We start from the raw sequence: 15669 nt of genomic DNA, 5'->3' as shown, positions 1-15669 counted from the left end.
GGGCATTCAGTAAGTAATAAAGCACATTTTTTTCTGAAAGTAGGTTGGTTTTATTCAGAATTCCAATGCACCATATTACTCCCCACTGTTTTTCCCACAAAACCCTGTTTTACAACATAATCTCCGTTCAATGTGACCGCCTTACGCCAACGTAATGTGAGGGCCCCTATGTCAACATGGCATCACTCTACTGGTCGACGTCTGAGCTGTGCTTTGGGTGAGGAAGACGTACTCAACTGGTGGACAAATATGTCAGATGTACCAACAGAGACGTCCAATTCTGTAGCGAAGTGTTTGATTGTGATCCGTCGATCACCTGGAATGAGTGTGTCCACGCGTTCCAGCATTTCAGGAGTCACAGTTCTGTGACCGACCGGCACGAGGGGGATCGGTCAGGTTTTCGTGACCTTGTTGCGATGGTAACGGTCGCGTTGCCCAACGGCTCACCGTGGTTTTGTTCACTGCCACGACTCCGTAGACGTATGAATATCTGCCATGCTACGGTTTTCTTTCAAAAGAAACTTAAAACAGCTTCTGCTTGGAACGCACCTCGTTTAGAGATGACAATTTATAAGTTACGTATAGCGCCGCGACCTATTGCAATTTTATGAAACTATAAGGGCAGTAGCGGGAATATTCCAAGATGTCCCACATTTTCCGCATTTTTTTTTTCAACCGAAATTTTCCGAGGGAAAAAAAATGTGTTTAATTACTTACCGAACGCCCCTAGTATAAGAGAACCATTTTCACAGAAAGTACATCAAGTGAGACGTTGAAATTAATCACATTTATACCAATCACATTTGACGGGAATGGCCGTATCACAGCAGTGTTTAAAAGAAGGTTGGTAATACATGTGAGAGCGGCAGGCTGCCAACGTCATCTAGAACATACGCGCGCACAATGTATCAAGCAACATTATCAACGGAATGGCAAAAAAAACTGCCAGTTACGTAGATTCTAGCAGACCAAATGGAGTTTACCAGCGACTGTATGGAGACTTGTACCGGCAGCACTAACGATACTACAGTCAGCACAAGACGGCCACGGGAAGAAAACCAGAGAGAGGAGAGGAGAGAAGTGAAGAGATGGTGTACGGTAGGGTCGCGTCGCGTGCTGAGCTGAGACCTGCTCAGCCTGTAACAGCTCACCTCCATGCTGGCGGTCCCAGGCGTCCAAAACACCTGCCCAGGTGCTCTCCTGCCCGGCCGCGCTGGTCATGTCTGGTGGGAGGAGGAGAGAGGACAGAACAGAAGGGGAGGGGATGAGTGGGGAGGGGAGAGGAGGAGAGGGGAGGGCACGGCCGGCACAAACAATTCAATTAGCGCCGTTCCGGACGCAATTATTTGGTGCCGCTTCCGCCAAGGACGGCATTCGGTAAATATCTGCCTCTGGGCGCAGCCAGCTGCACCGCCAGCCAGTAGGCCCTCGGGACGATGGCGCCTAATTACTGGCCACGGCCGAGCAACCGTGCTACTGCGCCAGCGTCAACACACGCTGACACGCTGACGTTTATAATGTGATGCAACAACACAGGTCAACGCAAAGCTACTTGTGTGTGTTTTTTTTTTTTTTTTTAACAGCTGATACTTCAATCTCGCGTTGTTTGGGCACTCACCTCAGTTTTTTTTTCTGTCAGCCACATAAACGTACATTCTCTTCAAGCCACTATGAAGTGCATCGCAGAGGATACTTACCACGGCAACATGATGGTTTCTTCCCATTCCAATCGTGTATAGAACATGTGAAGAATAACTTCTTAATTGCCTCTGTAGTGAGTTTAATTTCGTCTTCACAGTCCCTAGGGGAGTGATAGGTATGGGTCTGAAGAGTAACTATTTTCGTAATAACAATGCACGATTTGTAATATTTCTGAAATTTCATCCATCATATTCAGGGACAGTAGGCCTCGGTATGTGACATGAATTTCGACTTGATACGTCTACCCGTTCCTGAGAAAAACGGTTTTTAACAGTCAGAGGGAGAAACGGACAAGAAAGCGATCCTAGGAGGGTTCTGTTTTTACCAGTTGAGGCACGAAACCCTGAAAGACATTTCTTGGAGGAGAAGAAGAAGAGACAAAGAAGCAAATGATTTGTTCCCAAAGATCCGTAGTAGTCATATCCATGATGATCAGAAAGAACATTCCTCGGCCAACGTGTTTCTACAACTTATCGCACAACTCTTAAGATTTTATTGACTGCAACCCGATATTTTTCAACCTCATAAATTTATGATGTAAATTGCTTAGTTAGTCTATTCCTTGCGCATTTGCTTCCTAGCAATATTTCGCAACCTCTCTAAACACCTGTAGCAGTCGTTGCTATTATCGCTGAGCAACCGAGCGAGGTGGCGCAGTGGTTAGCGCACTAGACTCGCATTCGGGAGGACGACGCTTCAAACCCCCGTCCGGCCATCGTGATTTAGGTTTTCTGTGATTTCCGTATATCGCTCCAGGCGAATGGAGGGATGGTTTCTTTGAAAGGGCACTGCCGCCTTCCATCGCCATCCTTCCCTAAACCGACAGTATCGATGACCTCGCTGTTTCGTGCCCTCCCCCAATCCAACCAACCAACCGCTGATCATCACTGATTTACTTTTCTACGTTAACGAATAGCGAAGCTTGGTTCTGTTCAGCATCAAAAGACCGACGTTTCGACACGACGTGGTTCCCTAACAAACAGCTGAAGGTAATTTTCGAATAAAACGTTTACTACGATGTCTCACGAATCTCTAACCATTCCACCTTGTCTCAAGTGATGTAAATCTCTCATGTTACAGTTGATGTCCGACCCCGGTAGCTGGTCAGCGTGACGGATTGTCAATACTCTGGGCCCGGGTTCGATTCCCGGCTGGGTCGGGGAATTTTCTCCGCCCACGGAGTAGGTGTTGTGCTGTCCTCATCATCATCCTATCATCCTCATCGACTGCAGGTCGCCGAAGTGGCGTCAAATTGAAAGATCGGCAACCGGGGAACGGTCTGCCCGACGGGGGGCCCTAGCCATACGAATAAATAGATAAATAAATACAGTTGATTCGTTGAAATGAAAAAACTGGTAGAAGCCGACCTCGGGGAAGATCAGTTTGGATTCCGTGGAAATGTTGGAATACTGACCCTACGACTTATCTTAGAAAATAGATTAAGGAAAGGCAAACGTACGTTTCTAGCATTTGTAGACTTAGAGAAAGCTTTTGACAATGTTGATTGGAATACTCTCTTTCAAATTCTGAAGGTGGCAGGGGTAAAATACAGGGAGGGAAATTTTATTAACAATCTGAACAGAATCCAGATGGCAGTTATAAGAGTCGAGGGGCATGAAAGGGAAGCAGTAGTTGGGATCGGAGTGAGACAGGGTTGTAGCCTCTCCCGGATGTAATTCAATCTGTATATTGAGCAAGCAGTAAAGGAAACAAAAGAAAAATTCGGACTAAGTATTAAAATCCACGGAGAAGAAATAAAAACTTTGAGATTCGCCGACGACATTGTAATTCTGTCATAGACAGCAAAGGACTTGGAAGAGCAGCTGAACGGAATGGACAATGTCTTGAAAAGAGGATATAAGATGAACATCAACAAAAGCAAAACGAGGATAATGGAATGTAGTCGAATTAAGTTGGGCGATACTGAGGGAATTAGATTAGGAAGTGAGACGCTTAAAGTAGTAGAGGAGTTTTGCTACTTGGGGAGCAAAATAACTGATGATGGTCGAAGTAGAGAGGATATAAAATGTAGAATGGCAATGGCAAGGAAAGCGTTTCTGAAGAAGAGAAATTTGTTAACATCGAGTATAAATTTAAGTGTGAGGAAGTCGTATCTGAAAGTATTTGTATGGAGTGTAACGATGTATGGAAGTGAAACGTGGACGACAAATAGTTTAGACAAGAAGAGAATAGAAGCTTTCGAAATGTGGTGCTACAGAAGAATGCTGCAGATTAGATGGGTAGATCACATAACTAATGAGGAGGTGTTGAATAGAACTGGAGAGAAGAGGAGATTGTGACACAACTTGACTAGAAGAAGGGATCGGTTGGCAGGACATGTTCAGATGCATCAAGGGATCACCAATTTAGTATTTGAGGGCAGCGTGGAGGGTAAAAATCGTAGAGGGAGACCAAGAAATGAATACACTTAGCAGATTCAGAAGGATGTAGGTTGTAGTAGGTACTGGGAGATGAAGAAGCTTGCACAGGATAGAGTAGCATGGAGAGCTGCATCAAACCAGCCTCAGGACTGAAGACCACAACAACAACAACGTTGAAATTATTTGGAACAAGTGGCCGCGCAAGTTTTCCCTGCGATGCTGTGTGAGGTAGTGCCAAATAAGGAATTTGGGGCCACCTTAACTTGGTTTAGGTAAGTGGATGATGATTATGTTTGGTTTGTGGGGCGCTTAACTGCGCGGTCGCCGGCCGCGGTGGCCGTGCTGTTCTAGGCGCTCCAGTCCGGAGCCGCGCTGCTGCTACGGTCGCAGGTTCGAATCCTGCCTCGGGCATGGGTGTGTGTGATGTCCTTAGGTTAGTTAGGTTTAAGTAGTTCTAAGTTCCAGGGGACTAATGACCACAGCAGTTGAGTCCCATAGTGCTCAGAGCCATTTTTTGCGCGGTCATCAGCGCCCGTACAAATACCCAATCTGTACACAGTCCAAAGTAGCCATTTTCACGATTGATGATGGAATGATGAGGGCAATAGAAATACCCTGTCCGCGCGCAGTGTAGGTAAGTGGAGGAACTGTCTCGGAAGCCTCACTTGAGTGACTATGACTACGTACGGGTGGTCTTGAGACACACACATTCCAGAGTTCGCCGGTGCGGCTTACGGTGAGAGAATGCGGACCAAGAGGGGGGGGGGGGGGGGGAAGAGAGAAGCTTTAGCCTCCAGTCGCCTATTGTTGTCTCGTAAAGCGCTTTCGGCGCCGCGCGGCAGCGGAGGAGCGCTCCGGCGGCTGGGCGCTCGCCAGCAATCAATAGCAGCGGCCCAGCAGCGACGGCTGGGCTCGCGTGCCGAGCCGAACCGCGCCGTGGTCGCACGCCACAGCAGGCGGCGAAGAAGTCAGCTCTGGAGACCGGTCTCTCTCCTCCCAACCGCACTCTGTGGACCAGCTGCACATTTCTACATCAACATACGCTGTCTGGTCAAACGTGGTCGAGGTGGGTGGGCACTTTCAATGACGTGTCTGTGGTGGAATTGCAGTCAAAGATTTCCTGAGAGACAAAACCAGAGAAGGCAGGGGTCTGGAACGAAATCGACTTTCTCACTCATCCCAAAAGTGATCAACTGGGTACAGGTGATCCACTTGGTTCAGGTCGTGACTCTGGGCAGCCCAGCTCATTTCACGAACGTCGTTGTCCTCAATCCATTGGCTCACAGATGCTGCTTTGTGACAGGGTGCGTTGTTATGTTGATATAGACCATTATCGTCTCTGAACTGTTCCTCTTCTTTCGCATTTAGCGTTTGCTGCAGCGCAACACTGCAACCATACACTAAACGCGAAGAACACCGCCATACCATAACACCACCTTTCTGTACTTAACTGCTCGCACTGGCAAGATAGTAGAATTTTTCAACTTCGACTACTTCGTGGTCATCACTTCTCATGTATCCGCGGCTCGTGGTCTTGCGGTAGCGTTCTCTCGCGCACAGGGTCCCGGGTTCGATTCCCGGCGGGGTCAGGGACTTTCTCTGCCTCGAGATGACTGGGCGTTGTGTGTCTTTCATCATCATTTCATTCTCATTCACTCCCAAGACGCCGTAGTGGCGTTAAAGAACTTGTGGAGCGGCGGCCGAACCGCCCCGCGAGGGGTCTCCCGGCCATCAATGCCATACGCTCATGCATGCTTCTCACGTTAAATTTGTTGCACGTCTCATTTCTGGTACTCTTGTTACTTTCCGTTTTTCTTCAGTTCACCCTCAATCCATATTCTGTTCTCGTTTAGACTCTTCATTCCATTCAACAAGTTCTGTAGTGAATTTTTCACTCTGCGGCAGTATGTGTGCCGATATCAAACTTCTTGGCGGATTAAAACTGTGTGCCGTGCAGCACAGAGCCTCGAACTCGGGAGCTTTGCCTTTCGCTCCAAGTGCTCTCCGACTGAGTTAACCGTCCACAAAGCTTTATTTCCGCCAGCACCTCATCTCCTACCTTCCACACTTCTCAATTCTCCTGCGAAACTTGCAGGATAAGCACTCCTGGAAGAAAGGACATGCACAGACATGGCTTAGCGACACCCTAGGGCTTTTTAACAAATTCTATAATTATTCTTCACTTCACTGAGGATACAAATGTCATCAACGAATCTAAGGACTGATATTCATTAACCTTCGGTTTTAATCCCACAGTTGGATCTTTTATTGCCATCATTATTTTTTCGATGTACGTAGTGAACACGAGGAGCGAAAGATTACATCCCTCTCTTGCACTCATTTTAATCTGAGTACTTCGTTCTTGGTCTTCTATTCTTACCGTTCCCTCTTGGTTCTTATACATACTGTATATTATCACTCTTCCCCTTATAGCTTAACCCCATTTTTCTCATAATTTCGAGTATCTTGCACCAGTTTACGTTGGCGAACGCTTTTTTTTTTAGATAGACAGATTGTATTAACGTATGTCACTTCTATTCCTTCTATTCGTATGTTACTGACAACAAAGTGTTGAGCCAAATTATCTTTTTTCTATTGGGAACACACTTCAGTGAAGAGAGCATCCGACAGGTGTAAACTTTCCTGTTCATCATCACCTTCTTAGGGATTCATAGCGCTAAAGACAGCGCTACTCAGATTAAACGAAAAACAGAGAGAGAGAGAGAGAGAGAGAGAGAGAGAGAGAGAGAGAGAGAGAGAGAGAGGGGGGGAGGAGGGGAGAGGGTAAGGAGAGGTAAGCTTGTTTAACAAATTCGCCTTTAAGTCATCTGGCATGTCTTTGTGAACCACAACAAACGAAAATCGCGTCTGAACATAGAATCGAAACATCGTCGTTCAGGGGACACACAACTGCATTGAACTTTCCCAAGTCTGCAATATTATCCATAACAAAAATTTACTACACGAAGAAGTGTCCAGCGGTACATAACGGTTACTGCTGCTGAGTTGCTCCCTTCCTCTTCCTAAGAGCATCCCATAAGAGCAAACCAGTTGCTTCTTTACCTGTGGTTACTCGTACTTTAGGTACTTCACCTGTGTAGGTTCTGCTTAAAAATAATAGAAAAGAAAAGAAATAGAAAATAGGATCGAGCCTTGCACTTCTGCTTTCATGCCCTGCAGCCACTTCGCAACAAATAATGAGACACAGTTGTGATACTGCAGTCAAATGGTATGCATTAGCTAGATTTGCGAATTAAAAAGTTACGCAGAAATATAAAACGAAAAATAAATTATTAATTTAATAACAAGGGTTCCATTCTAATATCTGTAATTGATGTCGACGCCAGAGAATCACGCTGAATAATGTTTATTCAAGAAAGGACATCTCAAATGAACGGGAAGTGGTCCTACAATATTCAATTAAAACACAGACGGATAATACTCTTATGCAGTAAAGTTACGTTGAGAGAGTTACGAGAATGGTAACGAATTCCCCAGACTAAATATTTATCAAAGATACGTGAAGACTAAGATCATTTCGCGATAACAATACATGAGATATTCACCAGCTTAAAACAGTTCAGAGTTCAACATGATGATTCGCAAATTAACATGCAATACAAAGAATAGTAAGTCATAATATGTCTCTCCTCACTTCCTTAACACAAGTGAATACAGTTAGTATTGTAGCGGCCGTTCGCCTCTCGCAAACACCTATACGACTGAATCAAGCACATATCCACAGGGAGGACTGTGTTGTTCCAGCTTCGACATAAAATGTCCACAGTCGCTCCCTTGAGCTCTTCACTTGAGAAATCGCAGCCTCCCCTTGACTCACGTAGTGATCCACTACTCTCAACTTTTCCATTGGCTGAAGGCCATCCTCGCCAAACATACGTCGTTCTTACGCTCTACAGACATGATCTGGATCAACATGAGCACTTTCCAAGCTAAACAAATAAATTACATCAATGTTCAGATAAAGAAATGTCATGTGCCATTGGTTAAATTCAAAACATTTACAATAATTACAAATAAAGGGTTTTTCATAAATAAATGAGCTAGTATTTTTGTGCAAATGCGTTCACCTTAAACGAGAATAATTTGTCGTTAAATATTGCTTAAATACTTATTTATGCCTTCTTGACAGAAGCATCTTTTGGTTCTCTTTTCTATTGTGGCATCCAATAACACATGCGATTGACCGCTTGTAAAGTAGTACAGTTTTTTAACAACTCTCGCAATCACATGTGAATAAGGTTACTAGCAAAATAGTAAACTGTTCATAAATAAATAGACAAGTGTGGCAAAATATGAGGCATTTATGTTGAGTACATTTTCTTTGTAAATGTGAAGAATACAGTGTACTGACAAACATTACGTAACAAAAGGTTATAAAAGACGTCGTGAGTCAATATACACAGATACAGATGAGTAGCTTCCAGCGACGAAAGCTATCGTGAAATGCTACCATCTGAGATATCGCATGCTGAAACTGCATGAAGCGTTTAAAAGTTGTTAATTCAGAAGTTGACTGCGAGTATGTTTATTCCCTGTGAATTATGTACTACTGTTGTTTTAAAGATACTGAAATATTGTGTCGCTGGATGTGTGTCTATCTGACATCGGCGATGCCGTCAGATTTGATTTAGTACTTGATGTGAATTATTATGGACTCTCAAAGGGCTGCAAGAAGCTACCTTTCAGCTAGTCTGACACTGCGCCATGTCTTGGAGCACTATCTACTGCACGACGGCTATGCGAATGACAGTCGTCGGAATTCCCCGTACTGGGATTTTCCCCATTTCCGGCGACACTGCCAACTTTGTACCTGGACTCGAGCGTACCGGCCACCTATCTGTAACAGCCCTGAGACCTGGGCCCGCTAGACTTCAGTCGTACAACAAATTTATCTTACCTCGTACCAATACTTGGCGGCAGATTAGAACGCCTAAATACGGGTAACGTTACAGCTGGAAGGAGGAGAGCCAGCGTAACGATGGCTGCAAATTATGAAGACCGACATGGACATGGAGGAAATAAACGCCAAAAACACAGGCACAACAAAGTCAGAGTGACAGGTGATCGCTTGTGGGGCAGTTATGAGTAACCGGAGCTACAGAAAGATGATCATAATGATCATGGCCGATATGGCAATGTGTTGTGCACTTGATTTTTTTTTAAAGTCATCAATCACTGACCTGGTTTAAACATGTCGGTATTTTCCTATCCGTTCCTAATTTTTCCATGCCTTTGTGACATTCCCTACACTTTTTGGTTGCCACTACTGTTTTCCTCCTCTACTGCTCATTACACAAACATTCCAGTAGCTGGATGCCTTAAGGGGAGAGGTTTACTATCTTTCGGTTCAAAAAATCGATTTTTTTAAAAATTGCAATTTTGGATCCATAAAAGTGTTTAGAATCCACACCTGAAACGGTTTTTCCGAATACGGAACGGAAATGTTTGTTATTCGCGGTTGAACAAAAAAAATGCACCTGCCTGAAATCGGCGTTTTTCACGCACCAGTTTTTTCGGGAATTTCGACTTTGTACCCGCGACAAATTATTCTATGTGCTTTCCCATTACTAAAGCTGATAAAGTGATCAAGGAGCTTACGACGTACTACGGCTTGGCAATCCGACGGCATTCCAATTCGGTGGAACAGATGAAGATGACAATTTGGGCAACGTATTTCCATAAGTGTTCGACGGATGACCACCCACAACATGAAAATTATCCAGATGGGGAAACTAGTTGGTGCAAGTGGCGCATTGCAGAGGCTACCGGACATCTGGACGAATATCAACACGACCAGCCGCTCTCCAAAGAAGTTCAGAAAGTCATTCATCCGACCTACGATGCCCTTTCGGAGGGCGAGTTATTCTACCGTTGCTTGGGAGGAAACACACGAAATTCAAATGACCGTTTGAACGCGTGTGTATGGAAGTTAGCCCCCAAGCATTTGCATTCTGGTGCGCAGACTGTGGAAATTGCGACTTTCCTGGCAGTGAGCAGCTTCAACGAAGGATATTCCGCAATTCTGAAGACCATGACAACGATGGACGTCACCCTGGGACACTATTCGACCACCGGATTCAAGCGGCCGAAAACAGCCTGTCACCGGCCGTACGAGCGGCTCTGGAGCAGCGCAGGATGGTCCAGATCGAGCAGAACGCCCTCTACGAGGAAGAGGAAGGACTATTTTTTGGACCTAGAATAGCAGATTGAACGTAAGTTGCATAATATTGCCTTTATATGTAGTCAAAACTTCAAACGCGTTTTTCACGAAACGATTTTTTTTATCGCGCGGTATGGTAACTGCAAATCTACTGAATCGAGTGGCATGATTCTTTGTTTCCGATGAAGCTAACTAAATTGTCTAGGAGTTGTAGCACTTTTATTTCGATCTATCAACTATAAATATTTTTACTTGGCTGACGAAGTCGAAAAATCGATGACACAAACCCTATTTTTGCAAATGGCCGCCATTTTGTTTCCTGTGGTCCAAATAAGTAACGTGAAGTACAACTCCTAGTGAATCTTATATACTTCGCTAACGTCGACTCAGTTTTGATTTCAGACCAGCCGGCTGACCTGTGACACACTGCGCGTGGAGGTCTACTTCGAAATTTTGTTTCGTGCCGACGGCACTTCCGCCTTTGCTCTTCGACATTTCCGGTCGAAGAAATTTCAGTTTGCAGAGGAAATATCAATAAACATTTTGACCAAATTTGACATTGATATCTATAACACATTCAGAGAAAAAATTCTCAAAGAACATGCTTTTTTCGGGCCAAAGATAGTAAACCTCCCCTTAGCAGATCTCACATCAACCAGTCGCTTACCCTGGTAAAGAGTTATCGAGAGACTTCTATCCCCCTCTCGCACTTCTTCCACTTCTCGCACTACTGTGCCGTTTCCACTCTCAGTGTTAAGACAGCCGTTATTCTCCTTTACAACTTCTCTTGTTACATGAAGAATGAAATTCAAAATTAAAAACGAGTGTAACTAACTAACAAACTGTTTCGGCTGCCGTAACTGCATTTCTCAGTTAACATTCTTCGAGTCTGAGAAGAGGTGCCGTGGTGAGGAGTGAGCTGCCGTAAGACGTTGAGTGCTTCATCAGACGCTGATGGTTTTGGGAAACGAGGTGAGGCGACGGCGCAGCTGAATTTGTCGCATTACGTGTACGCGCCTCCAGGTAATAGGCGAAGCGCGGGCAGGCGGAAGTGGGAGGGGAAGGGACAGGAGGGAAAGGAGCTTCGTTTCCTGAGACCGGGGCAGCCGAGCGGCTAGGGGGCAAGGTGCGCGCCGTAACTCATCTCCCAGGGAAATCGCGTTAGGCGGTGGCGGGCGAGCGAGCGGAAAATCTGACCACGCGTAATCGCATTTCCCAGGCGGCGCGGCGCGTCGGGACGTCAGAACGGGAGGCCCGGGAGCCGCGGGGAAGAAGCGCCACCTGCGCCTCCCCCGCCAAGTAGCGCGCCGCCGCCCCCCCCCCCCCCCCAGAAGCACCAACCCTCGCACCAGATCAGACGGCAGCCAATACAACCGCCAAAGTTTATCCGTCAACTAAACTTCACAGCCAAAACATTTAACACTCAACACCTACTGACTATTGCAGCTCGAAAATAAGCGATTGAAAGCAAATGAGCGTCATATAAGAGGGCTCTCCAGAAAGTAACAAAAGTTTTGAAACAAAAAATTTATAACATAGAAAATCCAAATTTTACTGTCTACATTTTAAAGGTACATTATTAAGCTATTTCTCTACATAGTCGTCATTTAAAGTGAGGCTCTGATCACACTGTGAGAAGGTATTCAGTATAGCCTCCGCAGAAATCACTTCAGCGTCAGCATCAAAGCGTTGTGCAGCAAGCCATGTCTTCATTGCTAGGAAGAGGTGGTAGGCGGTCGGCGCCAAATCCGGGCTGTATGGTGGATGATCAAACACGTCCCACTCAAAATGAAGACCCTAAGCTGTCGGCAGGCGTTGATATACATCAACGGGGACAGTTGAAAATGTGTGCCCTGACCGGGACTCGAACGCGGGACCTCCTGCTTACATGGCAGACGCTCTATCCATCTGAGCCACCGAGGGCACGGAGGATAGTGCGATTGCAGGGATTTATCCCTTGCTCGCGCCCCGTGAGACCCACATTCCCAACTTAATGTCCACACACTACATTGGTAGTGTTCCTCCCAATAGTGTGTGACATTGAGTTGGGAATGTGGGTCTCAAGGGGAGCGTGCAAGGGATAAATCTCTGCAGTCACACTATCCTCTGTCCCCTCAGTGGCTCAGATGCGTCAGCCATATAAGCATGAGATCCCGGGTTCGAGTCCCGGTCGGGACACACATTTTCAACTGTCCCCGTTGATGTATATCAACGGCTGTCGATAGCTTAGGGTCTTGATTCAATTATTATTTAATTCTAGAGAGCTGCATGGCCATCAATGGCATCTGTTCTTTCAGACATTATGAAACTTTCCTGACAGATTAAAACTGTGTGCCGGAACGAGACTCGAACTCGAGACGTTTGCCTTTCGCGGGCAATCTTTGAGGTTTGCCGATGACACTGTAATTCTGCCAGAGACGGCAATGGACACCAAAGGGCAGTTGAATTGATTAGTTAGTGTAAATTCTTCGTTTGTGTGGCCATAGTGCCATGTGTGGAACGAAAGGTTGAAACCGATAATGCGGTTCAATATAAATACTGACTCAGACAGTGCTTGCATTTCTTTCTTTCATGTTCGGTCTCAGCCAACGTAAATCGTAACTCACGCTACTAGTTTATACAGTTCCTGACTTTTATTTCCATTGCTATGTTTGCGGAAAATCTACTTCAACATATAGAAGTTGTGGCAAACGTAATCGACTGTTTTTCCTATAATGATGGATGCTCTCTAACATCCTTCACCATGGTTAACCAACAACAGTTGGTTTTCAGATCTCCTGCTACGGTCGCAGGTTCGAATCCTGCCTCGGGCATGGATGTGTGTGATGTCCTTAGGTTAGTTAGGTTTAAGTAGTTCCAAGTTCTAGGGGACTGATGACCATAGATGTTAAGTCCCATAGTGCTCAGAGCCATTTTTTTCTCCTTGGAGCTCTGGGTACGTGGCAAAAACAGGCGACTGAAACAAGAAAATGCGCTTACATAACTACTCTTGTCTTAATATTTTAGTGTCGTCAGCAATTTTGAGCGAAATGCTTGTTTACGAACGGGTGAATATTTTTCCAAAGGCAAACAACTGGACGAGGAATGTTTTGAATACTCTTTCTCGCTCAGTAAATTTATACGGAAAAGTAGAGAGAATTCCGTTTGCACGAAATATTAGAAGAAAGGCGATCGACTATCTGCCGTCGCGTTGTGCAGACAGTATAATTCAATTGCGACAGCAATTCAATTAAAACCGAAGTAGCGTTCAGGGGAGAAAAAGGAAAGTGAAAAGATTTCAATTCATTCAACCGAAACAGGCAGAGTATTAAGGTTTGAAGAGAATTGGGAGCCGCAGAAACGCAAAAAAAAAGTACTGTGCCGAAAGGAAAAACAAAAGGTGAAGCGCAACATGATTTCTCTCGGACATCAAATAAATTAAATATCGGAGCGATGCGTCGCAGTGGTTGGCGCTAGTTTCCTCTCCGGCAATTACGGTTTCCTCAAAATCGCTTCAGGCGAAACCAGGAGTGTTGTAGCTGTATACGATTGAGCTGACGGGGAGGGGTGGGGGGAGGGGAGGGAGGGAGGGAGGGAGGGAGGGGGAGAGAGAGAGAGAGAGAGAGAGAGAGAGAGAGAGAGAGAGAGAGAGAGAGAGAGCGGTCTTCGGACACTTTTAGCTGCTAATACTTAGATATTTATATTTTCCTCCTTTATTTAAAGAGTACGGATTAGGACCTTCGAGTGGCTCTCTCTTACACTGGACCAAGCCTTCACATATACAAGTTCAAATGTGTGTGAAATCTTATGGGGCTTAACTGCTAAGGTCATCAGTCCCTCAGCTTACACACTACTTAACCTAAATTATCCTAAGGACAAACACACACACCCATGCCCGAGGGAGGACTCGAACCTGCGCCGGGACCAGCCGCACAGTCCATGACTGCAGCGCCTGAGACCGCTCGGCTAATCCCGCGCGGTCATATACAAGTGTTTTTGCGTTTCACTTTTATTAAAAAATAATACTTGTAAATTATTAATAGTGGTTAATAGAGTCTTTCGTCATTTCTTCATAGAAGTTACCTTTCATTCCTAAATAATAATGATATTAATAGGCAATAATATGTTCAAATGTGTGTGAAATCTTATGGGACTTAGCTGAGGCAATAATAATAATATGGCACCACCACCACCACCACCACCACCACCACTACTAGTTGTAGAGATGGTGTGCTTGTGGTGGTGATGTATTAGAAAATGCTAATCTGATGAAGGGTACATCCGCTTCTATACTCCGCAAGCCACTGTACAGTGCATCGTAATATTGGCGATTTTCTCGACTATTGAATTCGCATATTAAGTGACTGCCTATGTGTTTCTTTACACACATATCTCTCTTGTCTTATTCTGGTTGTTTCTTGGAGAGGCATATAGCGACGAACAGGAGAATATTGTCCCACAGGATAGAAGGTGTAGAGAAGGCGTAGCTAGGAGCGAGAAATCCATAAGTCTGCCCCAGGCAGGGATTTTGGAAAACGAGAAGGGTTTGACAGGAAGTGAGGGCGCATACTTGTCGTGGGATACAGGGTGAGTACAAAAACAATGTTTTAACACATGTAGGTGAGGCACTGTCATCTAAAGATAAGTCACTAAGTTCTCTGATTGGTGGACTCCGTTACTGCTGTGCTGTGCTGTTGAGTGTTGAGGTCGAGAAGTAGTACTGCAGGTCCTGTGTAAGATGACGAGACTGTAAAGCACAGAAAGTGTATGGAAATTTCGCACGTATCTCGGACAAAATGGTGAAAATGGAAATGAGGTCAGTCACTAACATATCTTTCGTAGGCGTTCAATACCCGTTCAAAGTACCTTGAAATTCCCTGAGAAGAAGAACCCAAAGGAGGCATGATGCGAGTTGATGGGTTCTTGGCATGTGGAGACAACGGAGAGGACGATGAAGAGCACTGAATCGTCGAGATAAAGATCACAGGTGACTGCTGACTGAGCAGTGATATAGTTACTCAGGGAAGAAGTCGGGGATCAGCCATAGTGTTGTTGAAAGAACCACAGAAACTGCAGAGCAGCTGAATTGGATGATCAGATAAGACTTTTAACAGCCAGTTTGTCACTGTAAGCCAATACTGTATCGTTCTCTTCCTCGTAGGAGGAGAGTATGATGTACACTTGCACAGTTGGCTCACATACTTTTGGTCAGCGTCAGCCGTCTGTCGCTCAGCTGTTATAGCCCAATTCTGGAGGCTTTTTGGGGAGATTCAATGCGGAAATCCTCTCACAAGAGCAATCAATATCCAAACGAGGCCCCAATGGCGGAATGCTATATCTTCTGGGAAACCATAGCTACAGGAATATTGGTACTGATAGAAAGTGCCTGCGTCGGTCGTTTTCGGGCAGTTTCTAAACCTACAAAAT

General features: G+C 45.3%; 1 protein-coding gene and 1 non-coding gene across 4 annotated transcripts in view; both read right to left on the bottom strand.

The window, feature by feature from the left end:
- LOC124790019 (arfGAP with SH3 domain, ANK repeat and PH domain-containing protein) overlaps window positions 1-15669 on the bottom strand; it is a 679824-nt gene that overhangs the window by 323118 nt on the left and 341037 nt on the right. The gene's annotated exons all lie outside the window — the stretch shown is intronic.
- Trnat-ugu lies at window positions 12113-12187 on the bottom strand. The gene has a single exon. It is a non-coding gene; the product is annotated as a tRNA-Thr (tRNA).

This window comes from Schistocerca piceifrons, chromosome 1 (genome assembly GCF_021461385.2).
Source record: "Schistocerca piceifrons isolate TAMUIC-IGC-003096 chromosome 1, iqSchPice1.1, whole genome shotgun sequence".
Classification (NCBI taxonomy): Eukaryota; Metazoa; Arthropoda; class Insecta; order Orthoptera; family Acrididae; genus Schistocerca; species Schistocerca piceifrons.
Note: the sequence above shows the minus strand (reverse complement) of the source record. Positions and strands in the feature narration are given on the sequence as shown.